This window comes from Sebastes fasciatus, chromosome 15, assembly GCF_043250625.1.
Source record: "Sebastes fasciatus isolate fSebFas1 chromosome 15, fSebFas1.pri, whole genome shotgun sequence".
In the NCBI taxonomy this organism is placed as follows: Eukaryota; Metazoa; Chordata; class Actinopteri; order Perciformes; family Sebastidae; genus Sebastes; species Sebastes fasciatus.
Genome location: NC_133809.1, coordinates 27,699,708 through 27,725,856, shown reverse-complemented (window position 1 = coordinate 27,725,856; position 26,149 = coordinate 27,699,708). Strand labels below are relative to the sequence as shown.

At 44.3% G+C, this 26,149-nt stretch overlaps 1 protein-coding gene across 5 annotated transcripts in view; it reads left to right on the top strand.

Moving 5' to 3' along the window:
• daam2 (dishevelled associated activator of morphogenesis 2) overlaps positions 1–26,149 on the top strand; it is a 136,867-nt gene that overhangs the window by 9,899 nt on the left and 100,819 nt on the right. For 2 of the 5 annotated variants that reach the window (XM_074661752.1, XM_074661755.1), the window contains exon 1: positions 23,723–24,009. The exons of 2 other annotated variants lie outside the window; for them this stretch is intronic. The gene's annotated coding sequence lies outside the window, so the exon portion shown is untranslated. Of the gene's footprint in view, positions 1–21,611; positions 21,633–23,722; positions 24,010–26,149 lie in introns of those variants that run through there. One more of the 5 variants, XM_074661753.1, reaches the window with a different exon arrangement.

The following is a 26,149-nucleotide window of genomic DNA, read 5'->3' as shown; positions in this document are numbered from 1 at the left end:
GACAAATCATTTGTCTGCCCTTGAGTTTTTAATCTTGCATTGTTTGTCTCCCAGGATCAGATCCTTCCTAAATTAGCCCAAACTCCCCAAAACACTAACAATCCAGATGTCCCCTTGTGGCCTGACACCCCATTTAATGCCTAGCAGATGGCATTTGTAGCGGTGGATTGTGCTGAAGACAGATTACCTTAATGAGGTCATTTACCAATGAACTGTGTGGGGTTTGGCCAAATCATCTGGTATAGAGGCCCATACGAGCCCTCCGAGCTTCTAAAAATGTACTGTAAGTAAGGTTACATGCAGGTTAAACATTCCCGGAAGAAATATCCTTCACAGAACAGAACAGTTGTTTGTCTATATAGAGAACATTCACCGTGAGGGGCCTTTTACACAAGAGATACGGCATAGCATGTACTTCTTTGGGGCTGTGTTATTGTAACTATCAGATCTTCCTCCTCTTTCAGTCCCCTCCCTCCCTCCGTCTCCTTTGGTGGACAAGGGTCCTGTCTGCTGCCCCGCGCCGCTCTGTTTGTGTGTTTGATTGTGGGAAAATTTCTCGACTATCCGTGAGAGTCCTCCGCTCTCTGGACTGGCTTTTTCCCTAGGGGTCCTCCAGGCTCTGAGAGGCTGAGCCCCACCGTTGCTCTGAGGCCCTCCCAGCAACCCCCTAGTGGTAGCGGCGGTAGCAGAAGTCCTTTCTGAGCGGTTTGTATTCCCTTATTGCCAGGCTCAACAACACACTTTATCTTTCCAGAACGGGGGGGGAGAGATCCTTCAGGCTTTTCAGCACAGCGATAAAGAAGCCTGGCAAAAAGCACTCCCTACCAATGAATCACTCCAGACGGGAGGGCTGAGATCCAGACATAGATGTGGATGTGACACAGGGTTTTGAGAATGGGGGCCAGGCTGTGGTGGGTTTACTTTGGCTTACTCTTGCAGAATACGTCCTGGCTCCCAAGCTGGATGTCGAACCTGAGATAGGTGAAGTTTATACTGTGTAGCTTTGAGTTTGCAGTTTTGTTAATGAGACTGGATGTTCCGGTTCACGGACAGTCATGTCGTTTTGGCTGAGGGAATTACCTCATTAAACTAAGTTTGTGGCTTTTTTATATTTAGATTGTGAATTCCAGTTTTGCTTTTAATGCATTTCGGTTGCCACTGGCATCGATTTGCTTCCATTTTCACATTTGGAGAGTGGTATCAGTTTCTTATTTTCACATCTGATTCATGGGATTTCCCTGAAATACAGGTTTTGTGTCATTCTCACGTGTTACAGTACGGTGTCACTGCGAGTTCTCCTGCTTAAAGGGGAAATGTCATGAGAAACTCACTTATATTCCATATTACTCACTGCATTTTTCTCACAAGTCAGTAAGAGAGCAGACTGGGTGTTTTAGGGGAGGGGCAACTTAAAGGAACAGTATGTAACATTTTGAATATAATATTCACAACTATGTTTTCATTAGTGTATAATTACCTGAAACTAAGAATCGTTGTGTCTTTGTTAGTTTAGAATGAGCCGTTTATATCTACAGTACATAGGGAGCGGGTCCTCTTCACGGAGTCCGCCATGTTGCTCCTCCATGTTTCTACAGTAGTCCAGAACGGACAAACCAAACTCCGGCTCTAGAGAGAGACTTTCACGTTTTATACATACTTTCACTTCATTTACTTTACTTACTATAAAGGGCAATGAGGCGCAGCGTTTTTTTCCAGCTGAGATGCTTTGCTTGCATCTGGTTGCTATGATACGGAATATCCGTAGAGGTAAAACTGTCGGCACAAGGTAGAGTACTTGCTCCGGATGAAGGAAGGCTGAAGCACCTAGGAAGAGAGGATGGATCTGTTGGTCTATGTGTATTCATTTCTCCTCCATTGTTGTTGTTGTTCAGCACTTGTAGCCTACATGTAGGATGTTACGATTGGTCTTTGTGATATTAGTCCCGCCCCCTCTTCCATTGTGATTGGACGGCTGGGTCAAAAGTGACAGACAAATGAGCGCAGCGTTTTACCCAAAGTTGAACATTTTTAAACACCATATGTGTATAGATGCTCGCCACCTCGTCATGCTGCTGGCGTTTGTAACATAGTGTAAATATGCGGCGCTCCCATTACAAAGAAAAAAACTTGAACATGGCGGTAATGGCGGTTGCATGCCATCCCCTGTGGTTGGTGTGTGAATAGGTATTGCAATATTGCGGTTGTTGCGGCAGCCCTTAGTCCAACACACTGTCCTTTTTTTAAAGAGACAGGCGCTAAAACGGAGCGTTTCAGACAGAGGGTTAATACAGATATATTCAGACGGACAGTATGAGAAAAATAAAGTGTTTTTTGAACATTAAAGCACGTAAACATGTTCTAGTAGAAACCCAAAATACAAGTTTGAACCTTAAAAAATGAGCATGACATGTCCCCTTTAAAATCACACAATGACTCGCCTGTGTTTGACTCTTCAGTGACCAGCGAATAAATAGCCTGTAATTCTCTGCTGGAGATAAGACCGGCTGTCAGATACCCAAGCATCCCACCTCCATCCTCAATTCAATTCGAGCAGCCGTAATTCACTTTAGCGGTGTGACAAATGTGTTTTATCGAAGTGAGGTAAGGCTGGAGCATCTTAGGGAGATTTAAGATGCAGATGCATCCCATCTTCTTTTCCCCCCTCTAATCCCTCATGATATTCTTAACCTATCCTCATATGCAGGGTTTGGAAGCCATACAACCATAAATAGTTTGACCTGAGGAAGAAAGACACGGTTTTAAACGCACGGTATCAGTCTTAACCTCCCCAGTGATCTCACTTTGTTGTGAACAAAAAGGCCATTACTGAACAGTAAAACATTTTCTAAGCTCAACACCGTCATAATTCTTGCTAAGACTTTGGGATTACTAAATTTTGGCTTCCACATCTTCCCATGCATTTCTTTCCAATCATGTAATGGTTTTATGGTTGCAGTTCAAAGCTCTTAAGTAGAACAGAAAGCGGTGACAGGCACTTTTACTGTGTTCTACGGGCTCTCTCCCAGCCTCTAATGTATCATCCCAGCTAACCGTCATCTCATTGTGTTTGAGCTTTGAGATGGATGGGTGAACGCAGTTTTTTTAAGGATCCAGGAGACGATAACGAACGCTTCTGTCTTTTTTGCTGCAAGTAACTAAAACAGACAAACGCCATCTTGAACGGTGGAGCCGAGCCATAGATCCTTCATCCCCGGCAAGTTCTTTTCAAAGACTGCTTTTCCGCCAAGTGACAAACCGCGTGGTTGGTAACAGCTAAAGCATTCAAGGGGCCGTATGAATGGGGGGTCTGTCTCAGGAGAGGCTTGTTGAAATGGGGCCTTTTATCCCTCCGGAGAGGCAGATTGATCTTGCGCAGGTTTTTGCGCCGGCGGTGCGCTTCAAATGGACTGTTGAGAGGTGAGGCGTTTATTTAGTGCCCGTGTGATAAACTGTCCTTTTTCCCAGATTTCAGCATCTGTGGGTGTTCTTCATCCATCCCTTGTACCCTATACTTCTGTTGTTCTTATCTCCACCTGCACCATTATAGGCTACCCCTAATGCCGGGTGCACACTACACGAGAATCAAGACGATTTTGGGCCCGATCTCCCCCCCCCCCTCCTGACAATGGTCAGTAAAACCCTGATTTTTTTTAATAAATAATGCTCCATACTTGCGCTAAATTTTGGCGAGGATAAACTGGCATGGTCATTTTCAAAGGGGTCCCTTGACCTCTGACCTCCAGATATGTGAATGAAAATGGGTTCTATGGGTACCCACGAGTCTCCCCTTTACAGACATGCCAACTTTATGATAATCACATGCAGTTTGGGGCAAGTCATAGTCAAGTCAGCACACTGACACACTGACAGCTGTTGTTGCCTGTTGGGCTGCAGTTTGCCATGTTACGATTTGAGCATATTATTATGCTAAATGCAGTACCTGTGAGGGTTTCTGGACAATATCTGTCATTGTTTTGTGTTGTTAATTGATTTCCAGTAATAAATATATACATACATTTGCATAAAGCAGCATATTTGCCCACTTACAATACTTGTGAAATTTCTCTTTAAGATACATTTTAAACATGAAAAATGTGCGATTAATTTGCGATTAATCGCAATTAACTATGGACAATCGTGCGATTAATCAGGATTAGATATTTGAATGGATTGACAGCCCTAATAGATATTAAACATGTTCAATATTTACGATCGGATATCCTGTTGTGCGTGGAGAACCCCGAGGACAGCCGATGAAGCAGGAAAGAACGATAGCCGATTGAGAACCGAGCTGACTCGGAGCATAAAGTAGCAGTAAGGTGGATCTCAGAAATGGAGGACCTGCTTGTTGATTTGAGGCAACAACACAAGTGTTTATATAACTTGTCTCCAGGCCTTCACCCATCCATCCTTTGTCATTTTTCTTTCGGTACAAAGTAGTACAAAAACTTACATCGCTAATTCTTCCTGCCCATCGTCCGCCATTTTTTAGTCGGGACTCTTGTATTTCATGAATGGAATCTGTTAGTTTGTGTTATGCTGTTTTGGCCAGATCCTTGCTAACCACACATTATAGGAACAAAACTGTTACATTATAACATAACATGTCGTTATGTGTGGGCTCTCCCACGTTTTCAAAATGTGTTCAGATTTGATAAATGTTGTAGCGTGGGCCAGCCTTTAGAAGAGAGCTACATGATCACAGTAGCAGAGGGGTTGCATGCATGGGGAGTGAATGCACTCCAAATGACTAATTAGTCCGTGGCAGGACTGGGAAAATCTTACATCACACGGCATCTGGCGCCGTCAGTGATGATGCTTAAAATGAAAAGGAAGCTTCATTTTTCCCAACCCCTTGTGTGATCTCGCACAAAACCAGTTTGCCCTGACACATAAACAAACAACCCTCTCATAAACACAATGCACATAGATACCAGAGCTACCAAAAATAACTCGCTGTCCACGGTTGCTAGGACGTGGCCGGGGTCATTTCAGTTCCTCCTGCTGGATCCTGCCTTCTGTTTACCCCGACACTTCCTGAATGCTGATGGCAGATAGTCTCCTGGTTTATACAAGCGGAGGGGGAATGAAGAAAAACAGAACACAGCTCTGAGAGGCTGTTGGACGATGCAAAGGAGGAAAAGGGGGGATGGTGGTGGTGGTGGTGGTGGGGGGAAGGATCAGTATCCCGGTAACCAAGGGAACAGCACCGAGGAGGTCACCTGATGTCCACATGTGATATTTACCACGAGGGAGTGATGGGGTGTATATGTCAGAGGAGGATGGCAACTGTTTTAACAGGCTTCCTCTCCATCTCCTCTACATCTGCAAAAAAAAAGTGGAAAGAAGACGCAGCTTCTACATGAGAACCTGTGTTTTACATCAGTATTGATCAGGGACAGCAGATGAGAGGAGAATTATGGGAAAACACCAACAGCATGTCAAGAGGGACAGTCATGGCAGGCCCACACTAACAGATTTTTCAAAATGTGAGAGACCCCACAAATATGTTATGTTAAAGTTAAGAGTTTTGTTTCTATAGTGTGTGGAGGACAACAATTTGGCCAAAACAGCACACCACACACTAACAGATTCATTCATGAACAATAAGAGTCCCGACTAAAAAAAACGGAAATCACGATGTTAGTTTTTGCACTACTTTGTACTGAAAATTCACGAAGGATGGACCACGGATGTATAAAGAGAACTGGATACAGTGTTGTAGGCGGGCTCCCGTTCATTCCTATGAGAGTTGCTCAGTGGCGCCGAGTGATAAACTGCCCGGATCATCCGGCGATCTTCCGCATCCATTGGGCCAACAGAGCAGGCGCAGTAGCGCCTCGTTCTTGGTCTCATTCACATGAACGGAGGAAGGGGTATAACTCTGGATTCGGCTTTTAGTGCAATTTACAACTTTTAGGACCTCATGATTTATATAAGGGCTGTTAGTGTTCGTACTGGGGAGTTGATTTACCTGAAAAAAAAATTATCCGCTGATTTACAGACATCTATTTCCAAAAGTAATCCATGAGAAAAAGTATTTTCGGCCCAATGGCATCACGTGAAGGACACGGAAGTTGTAGTACCTCCGTTTGGCCATTTCGAAAATTTGCCTCAAACCCCGGCGCTCTTCCTGGGGGCTTGCGATGGACGAATTAAGTCATAGAGACATGTAGAATAAACACTCATGTTGTTGCTACAAATCAACCAGCTGGTCCTCCATTTCTGAGGTCCATCTTACTACTATTTTATGCTTCGCGTTTTGCTTTAGCCGCCATGACGGCGGTAGTGATTGTCCTTCCTTCTTCAGTCAGCTTGATTTTCAAATTGGCTATCGTTCTTTCCCACGCGACGGCGTCATCGGCTGTCCTCGGGGTTCCCCACACACAACAGGACATCCGATCGTAAATATTGAGCATGTTCAATATTTACGATTTGGAATCGGTGCTGGGAAGGACTTCAGAGCCGATCGGTGGATGTAAAAAACACTCTTAACATACCTCACAGCACAGGAATATCTGGAAAGATAATCTTCAGAACCATCAAAAAATCTGGGCTTTGCTGACGATCGTTGGGTGGGGGGGCGGAATCGGGGCCCAAAATCGTCTTGATTCTCGCGTGGTGTGCCTCTTTCTCGACTGATGTGCTGTTGCCAACGGTTGCTGCTGTGACCATCACCGGTGCAGTTAAAGGATTTGCTTTTTTAAAGTGTCGATATGAGAGAAATCCAGATCTAGAAAAGCTAAAAGCTCTGCAAAGAATTTGTGTGTGCACATGTGTGTTGAAAGGTCCATCCTGTCAGAGTGATGGAGAGATAACCCATAAGCCATTGCTGCGTGCGCCAAACCATCTGACTGTTTCAAGCCACACAGGACTTGGCCTGCAGGCTGATATATTTTCTGTCTGCCTCCGTCTCTATCTGAACGGCAGCTTGGCCGGACTGCCCATTTTCATGCAGCATCAGAGGCGGCAATATTTCTTCAGGCAGTGATCCATCTAGAAAATGTCTTTTTTTATTATTATTATAAATCCCCCCCTCCCCCACCCTCACTCCATCTCTACCCCCTTCTACCTTCACATTGTCCAGCAGCCGCGGGGGATTAGCTGTGAGGAGACCGAAAGACATTCGTGATCAGAGACGGAGGAAGAGGTGAAATGGGGGTGGAGGGGTTGGGGGGGTCAACACAATGTCAGCGACGCTACCGGACTGTGACCGTGCCCTTGACCACATCTAACTGGGATTGGCGCTAGCGGCGGGGAGGGGGATGGATGGATTAGAGGTATTAGGCAGACAGATTGGACCCCTCGGTGCAGACATATAATGCTGCTGTATCACCTCACAAACAAGACCACTATCCTGCTGCGCTGACAAACAAAATCCCTTAAATGCACAATTCCTTGCCGGAGTGATTGGGGGCTATTTACAACAGCACAGAGATCAGCTTTAATAAGGAAGGAGTATTGACGGGATTTTTTCTTTTTTGTATGCTTCTGAAAGTTAAGTGGTTGTGGGGTACCAAGAGCCAGAGGGGGAGTGACATTTTAGACGGACGTTGAGCTGTGTTTATCAGCTCAAAAGCCTTGATGAAATATATAGCTGGAATAATGACTCAAATCCAATTAGTCAATGAGAAATAAATGAAATGTTCCAGTGGACTTGAGGGACTGAGTGCATGTGCTTTGGACCCTTTCTTAAGTCAAGCACTTGCCTAACCATCCAGGTATTGCCATGATTGTACACAGTCTGTAGTACAGTAATAGTATGATGTACCAAGATTAACGCAGGAGGATGTTTAATATATTTCACAGTATCTCATCACATTGCTCAAAGCCTGTTTCTAAAAACCGCCTTGACACTCTTCCCCTTCCTTGGATCCCTTTGCTGGGCCGCCGATTCGCTGCCAGGTCGCCTTGACGACGAGCCGCAGTACATAAACCACCAGGCGATGTTTGGGGAACGCAGCTCCGCGAGGCAGGAAATCTCGTGCATTCTTTATCTCTCACCCCCTCGGAGGGAGGACGCTCCCGCAGTCCTCAGTAGGGAGCAGGAGCCACACAAGCAAATGGAAGCCTTTATTTTTCTATCCGGTTCCGTTCCCACCTTTTTAAAGCCAAAGATAAACACTTCACATCTTTGAGGTCCGGACAGCCCACGCTTGTTTTGCAAGTATTGGGAAGAAGATGAAAGGAAGCAAGGAGAGAAATGGTTTGTGACAAGCAGAGGAAAAATCAGTCTCTTAGTGTCATGCACGCACATTTGTTTTAACCGCCACTGATTTCTTTAACTTGTGATTTTAAGGTTGTAGCGGGCTCAGTTTTAAAGCTAGAGTGAAGATACTGGTATCATATGAAACGACAAAAGCCTAAGGAATCCATCAGTACCAACCATGTCATACTAGCTTGTAGTGAAGGAGGCTAAATAACGCTACATGTGCTAAATATTGGCGAGGAAAAACTGTCATGGGCTGCATCCCAAAACTCTAAATTTTCATTTCCTCGCTCCTCGATCCTCGCTTGAACCGGAAGTAGTTCTGGTGCGCCATTTTGAAGACCGTCCCAAAGCCCTTATTTGTGCATCGAGGAGCGAGGATCGAGGATCGAGGAGGCTTGCCGGAGGAGCTATGAGCGAGGATACACCAGTGTATCCTGCACGGAAGTCTTTTGCCGACCGACACGCCCCCTTACTGGATATCAGTTACTGATTGGACGCTGCTGCTGATCAGACTGATCTGATAACTTTACCTCTCAGCATCACTGAGTTTCATACCGGAGTGAAGACAGATCACAGATTAAACGTTTTATATTTTAGTTGTCTTCTGATTCACCATCTAGTTATAATCTGTGTTAACTGAAGCTCTGAGCAGCAGCAGAAGGACCTGCAGTAGCTCTCCTTCACACACCGTCAGTGAAGCAGCCTGACACTGAGAGGGGTTTATAATACCAGATAAACTGACTTAAAATAACTTTCTGCATTTCTTAGAATGATTTTTCTTTTCATGATCTGTTATTTCCCCCGTTAACTTTTATTAATGAAACTATTAAAGTCAGAGAGAAAAGGAGAGTCTGTCTGTCAGCAACAAACACCTTTTACATCATTTATCCTCATTTCCATTCAGTCACATGAGGCTGATGATTCCTGAACGTCGGGTTTGATATGAGTTACATCATTTACATTTTCCCTTTAGCCTAATAAATAATGCCCAGTGTTCAAAAAACACCATAGTCATATTCTGGGTTATTAAATAATTAACTCACAACCAGAATATCAATAACTACAGACTCTAATAATGAATAAATAGTATAAAGAGCACTTGTCTTTATTAGTATTAGTACAGTTCAGACACAAACAGCTGTTAAAGCTGACTGACAGCTGATCCAGTTGTGATCAGCTGCTGCTGTCATCAGAAACGGACGTCGCTTCACGTGACGCTTCAGAGGAAACGACCGTCCCATGTCGCTTAAATCGTATTTCCTCGTTTCCTCTCTCCTCGCATGGTTTCCTTGCGTCTCTCCATGCTTCCCTGGTGGGAGGGACTAAGACGCAAGGATGAGACGCAAGTGAGGGAAACAGGGATGCAATTTAGAGTTTTGGGATGCACCCAGAGTCTTTTTCAAAGGGGTCCCTTGACCTCTGACCTCCAGATATGTGAATGAAAATGGGTTCTATGGGTACCCACGAGTCTCCCCTTTACAGACATGCCCACTTTATGATAATCACATGCAGTTTGGGGCAAGTCATAGTCAACCGGTGCAGACTGTCCTCAGTGCGAGGGGTTCTGCGGCGATGTCGGCAACCCACCTGACCTGTCTTTAAACACGGAGCCCGTCTCGTTTACCATGCTGTGTGGGTGGAACTTCTTTGCCGTATCGTTCCCATTCATATCTATACAACCAATGTGTTTATGATTTAATTGTTTACTAGAGCACAACATATTCTATCTAGCCTATTAACCTTGGCCAGGTCTCTTTTGTTAAACAGAGTTTCAGTTGGACTTCCTGGTAAAATAATAAATAAATAAATAAATGTTGCTCTTAGAGTGCACCAGATCTCGGCATTTCACTTTGAAATGTAACCTACAAAATTTAGGGTGACTATTTCTGTATTTTTATCATCGCCGTATATATCTCAGAAAAAACAATATTGCAATGTCAGTTTTTTTCCCAATATCGTGCAGCCCTAACATGCAAACACTCATGTATTATAGTACACATGAATGAACACACTCTCCCACACACCTTACCCGTCATGACCTTGCCTTCCTGACATTCCTTCCAGGAGCTTGAGGAGGAAGAGGAAGAGGATCTGCTGATCAGAGAGAGGCCTGCTGGTCTGGCCCGTGAAACAGAATGGAGGGAAGGAGCCCCGCTGCGATTCATTTGTCGCGTACATTTTTAACGCACACACACAAAACTCTCTCAGAACACCGTTGACAAAAGTATTAAAACAGACGGCGATCATAAATCTGTCTCGTGCTCTTGGCTACTGGTCAGCGGTGTGCGATACATTTCCCAGACTTATCTTCTCTGCCCTTTTTTTTCATTAGAATCCACTTCTCCTTCAAAACCTCAAATGTAATGGTATATCGATTGTCAGTAGTTAGTGTATTTTTAGCTGCGGTATTCCACTTTGGAGCAACAGTTGCAGACACCTCTCCAGCTTGGCTTCCTCTTTTCACCCGTTGTCTCCGGTGAAACCAGAACACTGGGCCAAAGCTGAGTCAGCCATTTTGGCTCCTCTAAGGAACGGTGCCACTCAAACGAAGGCGGTTGACGGTGGAAGAGCATGAAGTTGCCGTTGAGCCCCTTTTCCCGTCATCGATCCGCTCCCTTCTTTCCTCTCATCACAGTCTCAACAATCGGTGCTCACGATTATTGAAACGGCTGCTCTCGGCTGTGCTTTAAAGGTGAAGCTGTGAGGCGAGGTCAACGAGTTCTGTTTCATATCGCGCTCTGCATCTCAGAGGGCAGGCGTGTTAATTGTCTGCGTGCACCACAGTGACTGTTGCGGTCATAATAATGCCAGCTTCTCGCTCCGGTCCTACTGTCTCGGGAGGAAGAACAACAAAAAAAAAATCAGACTCATTGTTCTACGAAGGAAACTAAGATGCAGGCAGAGGAAAAGCTGCGGGGGAAAAAGAAATGCTGACCCACATTTTTGTTGCTGCGTGCAATGGGACAACGACTCGAGGCCCAACCTGACCATTTAACTTAAATAGCATGTAATCGGAACAATGTGTGTTGATTGCACGCCGCCGGAGCAGATGTGATTAACCCAGATTTGGACTACAGGGGTCAAGGCTGGCTTTTTTTTCCCTGTGGGACGTGGGGCCTGATTACAGAAACGTCCCCAAGTCTGGAATCCTATCTTATATCAGTTTAGGATGACGTTTAGGATTTGTGGTGTTAAGCTACAGAAACATGTTTCCTAACTGCATTTAGGAACAAATCCTATATCTTATCTTAGGATATGTATTTAGCTATTACAGAAGCGTCCTAATTTAGGAATTTCTCAAGTTAGGAATCCTAAGTTAGGATGGCATGGACACTGTCATAAATTCAAAATAACTGCCAAAATGGCAGCAGTACTGTTGTTAGGTCTGTAATGACAATGAAGATGGAGAACAACATGCACACCGAAATATGATTAAAAGGTTACTCAAGGAGTTCCCTCGCCTCCAAGCTAGCTAGCCAGTAAGGATGTCACAAGAAACGATACTTCGGTATCATTCCATGCCAAAATTCTGAAAACGTGATGGTACTCTTTTTTTTTCTACAGTACCGCCGCAGGTACTGGGGATCGGGGCTGAAGGCTAATGGCGTCCAGTTGTTCCGGGGATGACAGATATCCCTAATAATATTCCACATTGTGAACTACGAATCTGTGTTGCAATTGGCAGGAGGAGAGCTAGTAACATTAGCTGTTGTTAGCAGCTGGTGGGCAGTACAGTCCTGCTTGGATAATAATGGAGCTAAAAGCTAATGTTAACAGAGCTTGTATTGAGTACATTATGATGTGTTCAAGCTCTACTCGATAAAAATGAGTATTAGATGAAGGTAAATCATAATGTTACCATGATGTGTTCAAATGTCATCTTGTAAAATGTAGTTTTTGGCAAGAAACTTGAGGCAGATCATGAGGGATTACTAAGAATTTTGCAAAAACAGTATGCAAACGGTAATAAAGGAGTATATGTTGAAGAACATGGGATTTATTTTTTTATTTTTTTATCGTGGTATTGAATTGAGTATCGAGAATCGTGGAATTTCGCTGGTATTGGTATCAACTACTTTAATTTCTGATATAGTGACATCCCTACTAGCCAGTCATAAGTGGGAGCCATTGATATTATGGCTTGTAGCCTACCGGTACTTTCTAATGAAAGATAAAGGCATGACAAGACGAGTGCTGATTTGAAGAATAACATTTACAGTCATAGTTTGATTTCTTAAGTTCAGATAAGATAGGAGGTGTGACACAGCCACGAGTTTAGGAATAGCTTCTGTAATAGGAAGACAAGCAGTTAGGATATTTTCTGTAAAGAAGTCCCAGGTTTTCCAGGGAATGGGATAATCATGCTTATTGTGTGACAACTTTTCTTCACTTTATAACCTGCACACACACATTTCTGCAAGGCTATGCATTTTTTGAAGCATGGGTAAGGAAACATCTGCGCTGCATTAAAATAAATACAGTACGCAGTGACAGAGTGATGCCTATAGTCTTGGCTTCGATCTCGCTCATCGCATGCTACAAACGACCGCAGTTATGTCCTTTTACTTTTTTCAAAGGGGCACCTGTGTTTGTTTGTCTGAGCAAAGTGGTCGGATTAACCAAGCCTGCATTCTTACATTCTTGTTAGTTAGCTGGATTTCACAAGCATTGTGTGTATGTGTGTGTGTGTGTACACTTATAGCAGCAGAAAAATGAGCAAGCGTGCAGGACTGGCTTGTCAGCGTGTGTGTCATTGAGAAGCCAGATGGATTTCAGGGGCACGTGGTCGTGCTGGGCGTGCGTCTGCCGCTCCAGGAGCCGGCCCCGGGCTCAGCTGGCTTTAATCAACACCATCATTTACCCCTCTTGCGGGTAATCGGCGCACAATGGGCCCCCTCAACAACGCTCGCCTCCGCTCCCCCCCCCCCCCCAACACCCCTCCACACAGCATGGTGCTGTATATGTATTTACATTGTCTCTCTTGCAGCACAGAGCAGTGAGAAGATCCATATGTGTGCTCGCACACTCACAAGCTCATTCACTCATTCTCTCACACATAACAGGATGGAGATTTATTACAACTTAGATTTATTTTCATATTTTTCTCCATAATCTTTCTATCGGTTATAGTAACGTTATACTTACCGAAATATTTGCTGAGATCTGGGAATGCCACCGATGGCAAAGATGACCAAAACTACTTGATCCAAGTTGTATTAAACGGGATTTATCCTGCAAGTGTTCTTTCAATGTTCCATCTGCATACAGTTTACACAGTTAAGCAGCGTAGCACAGTGGCAGATGTGATGGATAATTGTGCAGCCGTGACATCTCTTTATGCATCTCACTGTGACATAGACAGGAGTGGACTGGAGTGACAAATTAAGATTGGATTCTTATCAATTTAGCTTGGGTGTAATCTAGGGCTGGGACGATATCTCACCTATATCACGATTTGATACTACCACGATACTCTGGTGCCGATTCGGTATGTATTGCAATTTTTAAGTATTGCGATTCTACAAGAATTGCGTTTTGATGTTATGATTTATTGCGATTTTTGTAAACGTTTTTAACTCTAGACTTAAATCGTACACTTCTAGGGGCTTTTAATTTGAAAAATATCTAAATTAATACATTAAAAATGTTTGATTTTCAGCACGTATGTAGTCAGAAATGTCCTGAAGTCAAATATATCTGTCATTGTCAGGCAATATAATTTTTTTTCCAGCAACACAAAAATCAAAGAATAAAGACATTTCTCTCACAAATTAGTGGTATTTTATTTTTTTAATTTATAAGGGACATGTAATGTTTTATATAATTTATATAATCCAATCAATCTTATTTCCATATATGTATTTTGTATATACAGTTCCCTTTGTTAACACCTTATTTTGAAAACCGGACGTAGTTACACATGTATACTTGTGCTAACTTCGCCAAATCCGCCGATAGCTCTCCCATCAGCTCCGTTCTCTTTATCCATCCATGGTCAGCTCCATCGGGGCCGTTTAAATGTATTTAACATAAAATGACCGTATATGGGTGCTCTACAGTTGTAGCGTCGGCCCATTTGACCACGGAGACGAGAGCGACGGCAGGCTCGACCCCACGTTACCGCGATACGATAACGTTTCCCGTCCGTGACAGAGTTAGCATGCAGCTTTAGCCGTGATGTCTAGCTCTGCTTTTCCTGTTAATGTGTGAAACCCAAAGTGTTTCCATACTTTACTGGATGTGTAGTGTTTACCACCACGCCGTCTTCTACTTTCTCCTTTCGGCTCACACGGTTTGTTTTGGTTGACGGATACAGAACGGACAGAACATCACGTTACTCAGACTACAACAATAAAAGCGGTAACTTCCTTCTACCTCCACATAGACTTGAATGAAGCAAGTATATCGATTCTGGCATTAAAAAATCAATTTCAAAATCGTAAAAAAATAATAATTTTTTCTCCACCCCTAGTGTAATGTCTATTCACTTGGTCATATAACTTCCTACCTCAGTATGTTCCTCCCAGCCACTGGAGGAACATGTTGACCCAGCGGACAACAGCATAATCCATGTGACTGTCCTCTATAAAGCCACTGGTGACACCAGATTAATTTTTAAGGGAGCCCCGTCTCAGCTGGGGAACAGGATGTGTGCAAAGGGCTCCTTAGCTTAAGGGGGATAGTAAATCATTGTAATAACATGTCTGACCCTTCCCACCATGTAAGAGGCAGCTGGACGGACGAACTCTCTGTCTGGTTGGACGGAACACGAGGCACGTGTGCTTGAGTGATGCCGATGGGTCGAAGGTCGACTGTTATTTGGCAAGTGTTCCACACAGATATGTTGGGTGGTTGCTGGGGAGATCCTTTTAAATTTGCTACATTTTGAGTCTCATGAATCTCATGGATCTCATGGATGCGGCTAAAGGTGTGGATGTGATGTGATTTTGCAGTTTCATTCCCTTTTCCTTAGGGCTTTCAATTGAGTAGAATATTTAACCGCATGATTGTCCATAATTAATTGCAAGTGGTCAATTTATTATTGATTTTAATTAAACACTAAAAAAAGTGTCCTTTTTTTCCAGTGCCACACTCCAGACTCCATAACTGTACGTAAAATCATTAGGGCAATCGATTAAAATATTTAATCACAATTAATCGCAGATTTTTTTATCTGCTCAAAATGTCCCTTAAAGGGAGATTTGTCAAGTGTTTAATACTCTTATCAACATTATAGTGGAAAAATACACTGCTTTATGCAAATGTATGTATATATTTAATATTGGAAATCATTTAACAACACAAAACAATGACAAATATTGTCCAGAAACCCTCACAGGTACTGCATTTAGCATTAAAAAATATGCTCAAATCATAACATGGCAAACTGCAGCCCAACAGGCAACAACAGCTGTCAGTGAGTCAGTGTGCTGACTTGACTATGACTTGCCCCAAAACTGCATGTGATTATCAGACAGTTTGTAAAGGGGAAACTTGTGGGTACCCACAGAACCAATTTTCATTCACATATCTTGAGGTCAGAGGTCAAGGGACCACTTTAAAAAAATGGCCATGCCAGTTTTTCCAAGCCAAAATTTACTGTAAATTGAGGATTATTTAGCGTCCTTCACTAAAAGCTAGTATGACATGGTTGGTACCAATGGACCCCTTAGTTTTTTCTGATTTCATACAATGCCAGTATCTTCACTCTAGCTTTAAAACTGAGCCCGTTACAACCTAAAAATCACAAGTTGCGTTAATGCGTTGAAGAAATTAGTGGCGTTAAAACAAATTAGCGTTATTATGGCGTTTACTTTGACAGCCCTAGTTTTCCCCTTCACTATTGGAATGCTACTTGTTTCCTTCGACATTAAGACGTGATAACCGCTGGATGTGTATTGGAATGGACAGCTGTAGGCCTACTGTAGAGATAAACAGGAAGTGTTTGTTATTCTTCTGTCATCTCTGGAGAGCTCATAAGATAGTTTCAGTGCAGTGCACTTCAGAACCCAGCAAGGCCGTCATTCCAAGCATTACATCTGCAAAGAAGGAGAAAGAGAGGGATTAAGAAAAAAAAAAAAAAAAAGGTCAATGTCTCATATTTTCAGCAGCGGCGCTCGGAGTAAACTGTGGCTTTAGCCGGTATGGTTGGGCCCATTATGGTCAAGCCAGACCAAAGGGTTTGAGAATAAAATTGGTGGGCTATTTTTAGGCAATCCACTTCCTCTGGTTTGTGATAAAAATCGCTTGAGAACAGTATTTTTTTAGTCACAGTGACTTCAAAAGGTTTTGGTCAGTTGTTGTTTTGCTGTTGCAGCATTATGCAAATGCGTAATTACAGCCGTGTTTTGTCGACTTCGCTTGTTTGCGCGCATTATGACATTAGCGAATCATCATAGCTCCCCAGGCTCAGCCGCTTTTTTGTTTGAAGTTCCAGCCTGCAATTTGGGCAGCGGTGGACAACAAATGCTCCGATTACCTCAGTCTAAGGTAACGTGACCTTGGCTGTTCAGACAGGACCGTCTGTGTCCAATGGTTCCACTGGGTTCAAAGAGTTCCCCACCCATAACGAGAGGTCAAGGGTCGAGAACAGGGGCATAAGGTCACGGACGCAGACACGCACCTGTTCACAGGGGGCCTCCCTTTTGCAGAACAGATGACTCCCAGATGTTTTATGGAGATACTGTGACAGCCATATGTGTGGCACGACGGTACGTAGGTACGAATGTTTAGAATTGAACTAAACTTTTCATTCACACTTCCCAGACATGCTGCACAATACACGGACATACTGTATGTGCAATACTTTTTGAGGGGATGTAAAAGCCTTGATTTACATTGTTTTGAATGGATTTTAAAGAAGGGGGACACCTGGAAAAGCTCAGATTGGAGGACGTAGTATTGGGTTCAGTCTGTGGTCAGCAAAGATCTGAAAAGTCTCCCCTGAAAAGATCGGTGCTTTTGAGCGTTCTCTTTTGAATGGCGGGATAAGAAGCGGTGATAAATTGTAATGTCAGTCGTACAGCTGAAGTTGCACTCTGCGGAGAGAGAAGTCCCCATATCGCCAATATAATAGCGACTGGAATACATAAACCTTGCTTTTGAATGGAAGCATCTGGTAAAAAGAGCAAGGCCCCTTTCCTTTCAGTTTTACCATCAGTCGTTTTTTTTTTTTTTCCCTGTTACTATTCAGCCTCTATTCTCCTTTTTACAGGTCACACACCTGGATTCTAAGAGAAGTGTTTGGTTTTCATATGGGCCCTTTGTACTTTGCATCTCATATTTCTTAAACCTGAAGCTGTGTGTGTGCTATAATGGACAAGTTGTGCATCACGGCATTTCAAAATGGTTGCACTATGAGATGAAATTGTTCTGACAGTCAAAGCAGGGCTGCAGTTGAAAGTCAAAGTTGGCTTGCCACAATTAAATGAACATGATCGACTGCGATATTGACGTTCAAAATGCATGTCCACTCATAGAAAACTCATATCAAATCAATTGCTTCCTCAACAACGTGATCTCACTGAAATATGTGAAATGACCTCGACCTCTCGACAGCGCATTACGTGGTGTTGGTGGCACGGAGTGTGGTGAAATGATATGCCGCCACCACAGCTGATGTGTGTGTGTGTGTGTTTGAGAGGGAGAGAGGCAGAGGGACAGGGTGAGGAGGTGGACTATTGCACACAATGTTTCTGTAAGTTATTAATAACTTACTCGGAAAGCTGCTTTGTCACTTTTCAACCGCCCACCCAAACCCACGATATTTTTCTACTAAGCTGACCCGAACCCGCCCAACGGGTTGTGGGTCAGAGAGCAGACAGGGAAAACGAAAACGCACTGAATTCAGGTGAAGAAGAACCTTATTTTAAGTCTTATTTTGATGCAAAGATTTGTACATTATCAGTAAGGTAGCGAAACATGGAAGTGAAAACGGCACTCTCTTTATTTAAATGTGAAAGTGTTCCCTAAAATCAATGAATAATTGTGATATTTAATCTTGATCTCAATATTGATCAAAAATAATCGTGATTATCACTTTTGGCCGCGCAGCCCTAAATCAAAGTTTAATAGTGTTGGACTTCATGCCCAAAGATCAAGGCTTTATTACATCATCGGTTAACATGATGAAGCGGTGATGAGTCAGTCAGCGGAAAGCTGGACCATTGTTCAAACATGACAGCATTTAGCTGGCACATATCCCGGCAGACAGCAGAGGTACTGTGGGGGCAGGCAGTTGGGGCTGACCTCTGACCCTGCCCAGTCTGCCTTCGGGACAAAAGAGCCATTCAGATGCCCGGTACTTTTGCAAAAAACACCCAAAAAGCACTCATCTCTCAGTACAAATGACTGGTAATCCTGCTGAATGCTTGTTTACTCTCAGTTAGGATTAGTAAAAGCTAGAGATGTTCCGATACCATTTTTTCTTTATCAATACCGAGTATCAATCCGACACCAGCATGATAAAAAAATATATAGTTATTATTCTTACTTCGTATTGCTATTATTATTTAACAGCTGTTTACTACTGACCATGTATAGATGTAATATGATTACTATCTTTGTTGTATGGCCTGGCTCAGGTTAAACCCTTTGTAATACATACAGAGAATGAATGCAATAGAAATTGGCAACACTAGTGCCACCCCTTATAACGGAAGCCTTACATACTGGACATATCGCTGTTTTACTTGTCTGATTTTTCAATGTGATATATTGCCAAATGGCTGATACATCCAGGGTGACAGCACAGTGAAGGCTACTGTTTTGGAGCGGTGAAGAAGAACTGATTTCCAGTTAAACAAGTTGATTTTTTTTCTGGGTTAATAAATTATGATTTCGGACCTGTGCATAGGCTGGCGTCCTCGCCGATACCCGACACCGAAATTTGGGCAGTATTGGACACATTTCCGAACAACTCTAGTAAATCCAGGTGGATTATCACATATTGATGATGGAAGACAATAAGGAGTTAAGGTAGAAGTGCATCCTAGCAGTAGAAAATTCATACAGGAAGGGCGTACATAATAAAGAATGTCACCATAAGAACCTAGTGACTACAATTAGATTTATGGTTTATGGCCTTACTGTCATTAGGCTACTCTTCTGCGGAGGCCTTTGACAAACGGATAGTATAGTGTTCCCCACTATCATGATTTATAGCTACCATGCAATTACGCCATGTATAAAAATGTGCTCCCATGTTTATGCTGTCAGAGAGTTCAGGCTTTGTGCAGCAGCGGTGTTTTTCTCAGTGGCAATTTATCTCTGTGCGGGCGTGAAAAGAAATGGCTGTGTGCAAAGTGCTGTCACGAGGAATTCCTCGCTTAAACAAAACAAACTTAAATGAGAGCTGCCTGGTCCGAAGAAACCCCTAAATAATACATTAAGGAACAACACGTCGTAAAACATGACTGTTTGCCATGTTAGCTCTGGCAGCTGGCGGTTTTTGGAGGAGGACTCGTTCGCCACTTCTCCTCAGTGACAACCGTGGAAAGAGTGTTTCAGATGCCAGTGAAACACTTCTTTACAGCCTGTCCTCTGGCTGTCTCTTCACCCGTTATCAAGTTTGACTGCATATGAAGAAAAGGGTGGTTTACGAGCCTGGAAGGAGACCACCTTGGGTGACCCTTTTTCTCGTCCAATATTCCATTCACCTTTTGTCCAACTCTCCACCAAGTGCCAAGTTCCTTTTTTTACTGCTGCTCCCCCCCCTTGGCCAGATTTAGCACTTGTTGTGATTGTTCCTGCACCGTGGCAGTGCATTTTTGTTTGGGGGAAAGATGCTGTCTGGAATGCTCAGTGGAGTCTTCCATCCGCTTCCCCAGTGGATACGGGAGGGCTTTAGACAGCAGCTTGGCACGCTTCACCCAGCTGACCGACAAGTGACTGGCAGGTTGTCCGGAGCTACGATCCGCAAAAAGGAAAGCACCCTACCTGAGGTGTCTGTCTCGCTCAGGATGCTCTGCAGATAGTTTATCAGTCATGACATTTGCCTTCCAGTGTGATTTACTCTGGGTAAACACCAGCCTTTGCTTGCGTTTTAAAGGAATTACCCAGGGGGCAGTGCAAGTTCACTGAAACCCAAGTTTGCAGAGGCCACAATCTGCGGTCATCTCCCTGGCACACGGAGTGACAATGTGGAGTTGCGGATGAGTGTGTAACCTCTTATTTTCTTTCTCTCTGCAAAATGCATGCTGTCCAAGACAAGGGAAAACAAACATACCCTCAAAAGAGAAAAGGAGAACAGATGGACCTATGGGCTTATTGGATCTGTGCTTTTTAAGGGGGCACAATGTTTATCACAAGCATGCCAAGCCCGCTCCATTTGCGTCAATTAGTCAATGTTATTTACCGGGCTGTGATGGATGATACAGGGGCAGCTGAAAGTGCACTTAGCTAGACTGGAGCATGAGATCAGCTTATTCCTCAGGGTTTCCTCCCTCGTTTTGGGGATGGAGTTGTTACCCTAGAGAGATAGAGCAGAAGATGATGCTGCACAGAAAGCGGAAGAAAGAGGCGGTAGGGGAAGTGGACATCATGAGGATTATAAGCTGGATCTGTCCAAGAGCCGGGGCTAATGGATGCATCCCTAGGGTTCGCTCAGGAATGCATCCAGGCATTACCGCCAGCAGCTTGGTGTCATCTGTCTTCCGTCCCTAGAGAAAGATGACAAATGGTATTATTACTCCCCCCATTCTCCACTCTTTGGCTGGACCGCAGAGGGCCAGCCCTACAAATGCAAAAGGTTTAGCGCGACGCATCCGGCTTACGGAACTTGGACCAAGCTGCCAAACTAGGCGATCATTTTTCGCTTAAAATGTTTCCAGAAGTAGATTTTGGTGGATTGTTTAGACAGAATAACAGAAAGTTTACGAGCAGGCCGCCATGTTGTTTCCTGTTTGAAACGGCAAGGGACCAATCAGGTGCATTCCAAGATAGAGTGCGTCACCGCTTGAACGGCCAGTTGAGTGGAGTGCAGCGCATCCCCTAGTGTAGCGCCGGATTTAACATTATAAACATGACCACAAATTCACAGACTGACCATACACGGTCCAGCCATATACTCGGTTTTGACCAAGTCTTGTTGGCATATCAATGGCTCCAGTTTGTGTGTGTGAAAGTGTAAATAACTCATATTCCCCAAGAATGGATGGTGGTTAATGTATGCATAGGCTATGCGGCACATTTATGTGTTCTATTAATGTGCACTGCGCTGGTATTTTTTACAGAGCTGTTGTGTAGCGGATACCAACTGTAAAATGCAAATGTGTTTTCTTTGCATTTATTGATTGCCCAAAACATGTCCTTCCCCAGGCCAACCAATCAAACACAAGGAGGGATCACCTCTACAATAACTGTCTTCTGATACCCAAGGTGTTTTAATATTGCCCTTGTTGCAAGGCTTTCCCAAAATCTGGTAAGCAGCTCTTTATCTATATGCACGTTATATGAGCAAGGCTGGAATCGATAGTCTAGCATTGATCAGAAATCGCCACCAGACAAGCCGTCACCTCGTCCAACCTGTGAACAGACGAGCAGTCTGGAGGAAGATAAGATCACTCAGTATGAAATCAATTCACAATTTGACCTTTGTCTTCAGAGGGTTGGGCAGTAAAAGTAAAAATGTTGGGCATCTAAAATAAATGTGTTAACTAGAACCATATAGGGTTATTCGGTTTGTCCCCATAGGAGAACCCTTCTATGGTGCAATGGTTCCAACCAGAACCCTCTCTGGAGGTTCTATCCAGAACCTTTCCACCTTCAAATGCCACGTTCACACTACCAGCGACAAAAGCAACAAAACGGCCAGCATGGCCAGCTACATTGACGGCGAGTCGCCGTAGAAGTGTTGCTCAAGTGCTCGTTGAGAAAAAACATGATTGGTTGACACTTCATCGCGTCATTGGAGCACTGAAAAAAGTTGAGACCAGCTCAACTATATCTGTATATAGCCCATCACACAGTATCGGGCGTCAGTTTGTAGCTTCATGTCCCCGGCTTCCATTGAAAATGGCTTGTAGAATGTTGCGGTGTCGCTTGTAGCGTGAACACAACTTAAGGGTGCCAACAAGAACCCACCCAGGGTTTCTACCAAGATCCTTTTTATATGCCAAGGGTTTCATCTAGAACCCACCCAGGGTTCCTCACGAAGCTCCTTAAGGGCCGGGGCTGATGTGGTGCAGCACAACCCACAACGATCATGGTTCCCAATCACAGTTTTTGGGGGGTGTAGCTGGGAGGATCTTTTAACACACGAAAATCCTTGAAGAACTCTTTCTTTCAAAAAAGGTTAATGGAACCCTTACTCTTACAAAGAACCCTTGGAAAAACCCTTTCTTCGAAAAAGGGTTCAGAAGCAAATGCTTCTGGGTAGAACCTTCAGGAAGAACCCTTTTGGAACCCTTATTTCCAAGAGAGAAATGTCAGAGGATTTGAATTGATCAGTCAGTGTTGAGTTGACAGGCTGTCAATGATGTCTTAAGGTATTGCTGATTGATGTGTAGACATTTTTTCCCGACACATCGATTGAGAATAGCTGACAGTGTTGGAAGTCATAACAAATTAATTTGCTCCCTAACATTGGTAACGTGGTTCTTTAAATGTTGCACTTTAATCTCTTTAAGAGGTCCCTTCTCACTTTCCCCAGCTGACTGGGACTCTGTGGGGCCAGGGGTGGTGTCCGTGTCCTGTCCAGTGTAATGGGAGTCTTGAGTTTTTCACGCAAATGTTTGCACTCGCCGACCCCTCCATATTATCACAGTAACATACTTGAACTCCACTTCACTGTGGGGTGGCCCTCCAGCTGATCCCCCCCCCCCCCCCCCCCCCCCCCCCCACCACCACATTCTATGCATTACAATTGGCTGAGCTAAGGGTGTGAACTTGGAAATGTCAACCGAGCTTTGCACAATCAAGCATCCTGTCTCACCTTCTCAATGAACACTGATTGCATCTCGGGGAAAGCCTTTTCCTGTGTGTGTCACAGGGGTAATTCCTAATGGAGAATCCCATATTTGGCATGTCCTTGTGTGTGCTCACGTGGGCGTGTGTGCTTTTATGCATGCGTTGGCGATGAGAAGGAAAAGGGGTTTCCTTTGGGCGTTGTGTGTGTGATATCCCCCCATCCAAAGCCTCTCTTTTTTTTGTCTGCTCAGTGAGGGAATGCATTGGGTGGAGTTGGGATTGCGGGCTGGGTCGGGAAGCGCAGGCCGCCAAGGGTCATTTCCTTTCATCTTGCCCTCTCCCTTGGCATCACACACAAGCACATACACGCACATGCATACTATACATAAATGCATTTATATTCACAGAAAATCCATCACCCTCTCGCTGACATCCACATGGACGCTGTCATACACTGGAGCTGGAATCCAGAAGGGGAGGGGAAGTGGGGCGAGTGATCTAAAGGCAGAGAGCAAGCGAGGGAGAGAAAGCAAGAGAGGGAGGGGTAGAGAGAGAGAGAGAGAGAGAGAGAGTGGGGACAATGTCAACAGCTCAGCTCCCAGCACAGTCAGCTGAAATCCAGAACTCAGCTCAGACGCTCAGAGAGGGGAAGCAGACAAAAACGCCGCTGCTTCGGCCGGGAAACATCGTCAGACTCGGCAAAGGCATGGAATCCGGCCACGAATCACAAACTCCAAAGGGCAAAAAGAGGGATCTAAATCCAGATGCCACAGGAATGCTTTAAAATTTCCTTGTAACCTTGCTTTGCTGAAAGAAGGCTCTTTATTTTCCATTTCCAAGTGACGTGACACGGGGACAATCCACCTCTTAGGGCAGCCCATCCGTAGTGGGTAAGTAGGAGATACTTGATCTTGATACTGATACCCCGTGACCCTTTCCCGGTCACTAATAGATCCACCGTAGTGATGTTCCACTCAGTAGGAGATTGTGCACACGACAGATGTTTAAGCGTAAACCCAGTTTGTCCATGCACTGCATCCCGCTGCTTGATCCAGCCAGGAAAACACAGACAACTGTAGCCAATAAAATAAACATTTGTCGGGTAGGCTCGGTACAAAGCTGAGCAAGAAAGAAGCTGGTGGGCAACAAGGGCTGCTAATCCCACTAAGGCGATAAAGTTTCCACATTTTTGTGTTGTTGTGATTGGAGGGAAAGGCAGTATTTTACAGTACTTTTCTTCTTTACTACGGTGGCTTTATAGGTCATAAACGGCAGCAAAAGCTGGGTTGTGAAATGTGCGTGGTCTTTCTGTTTGGGCTCTTTCTCCAGTGGTGTTGACAGCGCGCCTTTGCTTTACCCCCACGTGTTGCTGGTGCATTATATGAGCAAGGCTTTTGGCATACCGGTGGTTGTCTTGGATTAGCTGAGAGAGTTTGGAATTTAATTTTCTTTGGAAAAATGTTGCATGACTTTCAGGGATGGATGGGGGTCCAGCATTTTTGATAGCTGGGAGAGTGAGTTTGGTTTAAGCCAAAAAAAAGTTGTCTAGGACTTCAGGGAAATGTTTGGCATTTCAGGAATTGAGGGAGGATGGGACAGTGTCATATGTAATGGGCACAGACCTATTTCGGGTCCCTAGACGTGGGCTGATCACACACGTTCATCAATCACACAGTCAGCCCCTTTGATGCAAGTAGTGGCCTGGCAGCCAGACATTCCATATATGCTGTACATCTCCTCCCAGCAACAAGTCAACCCAATATGGAGCTGGGGGGAGCAGACTTCCACTTACCTCTAAATACAGGCCGCTTTGGATCGGGATGCTGGTATTACTATCCTTCTACATTTCCCTCAAGGGAAGCCGTTACTCCAAGGCAGCTCAGACCAACATAAACACACAGTCGTAATCTCCCAGGGGTTCCTCATTTGAAGAAATCGTGGAAGCACTGCCTATCCCGGTTGAGAGGCTGTCATCTTAGCCGTAAATCCTTTGCGTGCGTCGAAAGCACAGTGATGGAAGTTCATGCACCAGCCCCTTAAAATTTCCACCTGTGAAATCGATTATTGATGCCTACTTTGGGTTTTGCCTAAGTCCGACGGTTTTTGGATGGAAAACATTCCAAACGGATGCCTCAGCATTTGTGAAAATTTTTTCTAGAGGTTGTGCTTTATAAATAGCTGATCTGGGAGATAATAGCTATATGACATATAACATTATCCCTGCAACGCTCAATGTAATGTACTCCTTTCAGTGGGCTGCGTTTTGAAGGTTGATGAACCAGAGGCAAAACTCATTTACACAGTCATAAGGCCACGTGTGTTTTTCTTTGATGTCTTTTTGCATTGTGAACAAGATAGTATCCATTTCCACCACATTAAAGGCTTATTCTCCAGCCTGCTGGAAATCCTCCTACGCTCACGTGTGTGCCAGGGGGGCAAGCTGAGTGACATCGCTAAAACATTCAGTGTGTTGGGAGGGCATTAACGAAAGTTGAGGACTCACACGTAGTGTGTGTACATACACACACACACCCTCTGCTGCCGTCAGCGCTCTCGGGGCTTTTCATATTTTATCGACCATTACGGATGCATGGACTGCTCTCTCAGGATTAAGAGGGAGTGCGAGGGAGAGTCGGTGGACGACGGGTCTGCCTTTTTATCGCTTCAGCCTCTGCTGCCGACTGGCAGCTCAACGGCCTCCTCATTACGATAGGGACAGAGGGAAAAAAGAGAGGAGGTCTGTAAAGCTGCTTAAATTCAACTATCTGATCTTTTGGATGGGATTATCATCATGTTGTGTTTACAGTAGAGTGGTTACAGTGTCTGAGGGACAAAACTCAGGGAGGCTTTAGCGGTAAGGCTGCTGTTCCTCTCTCTCTCCTTCACTGGAAGTCCCCCCCGCACACTCAGTGTGTGTCAAATGGCACTATTGTATTTGTGCCAGTGACACACTTTCTGGGGCTTGTGATGTGTAAGCATATCTCCTCTTTACAGTGCCTCAATTCAGTGCAGTATCACTGCAGGCTATTT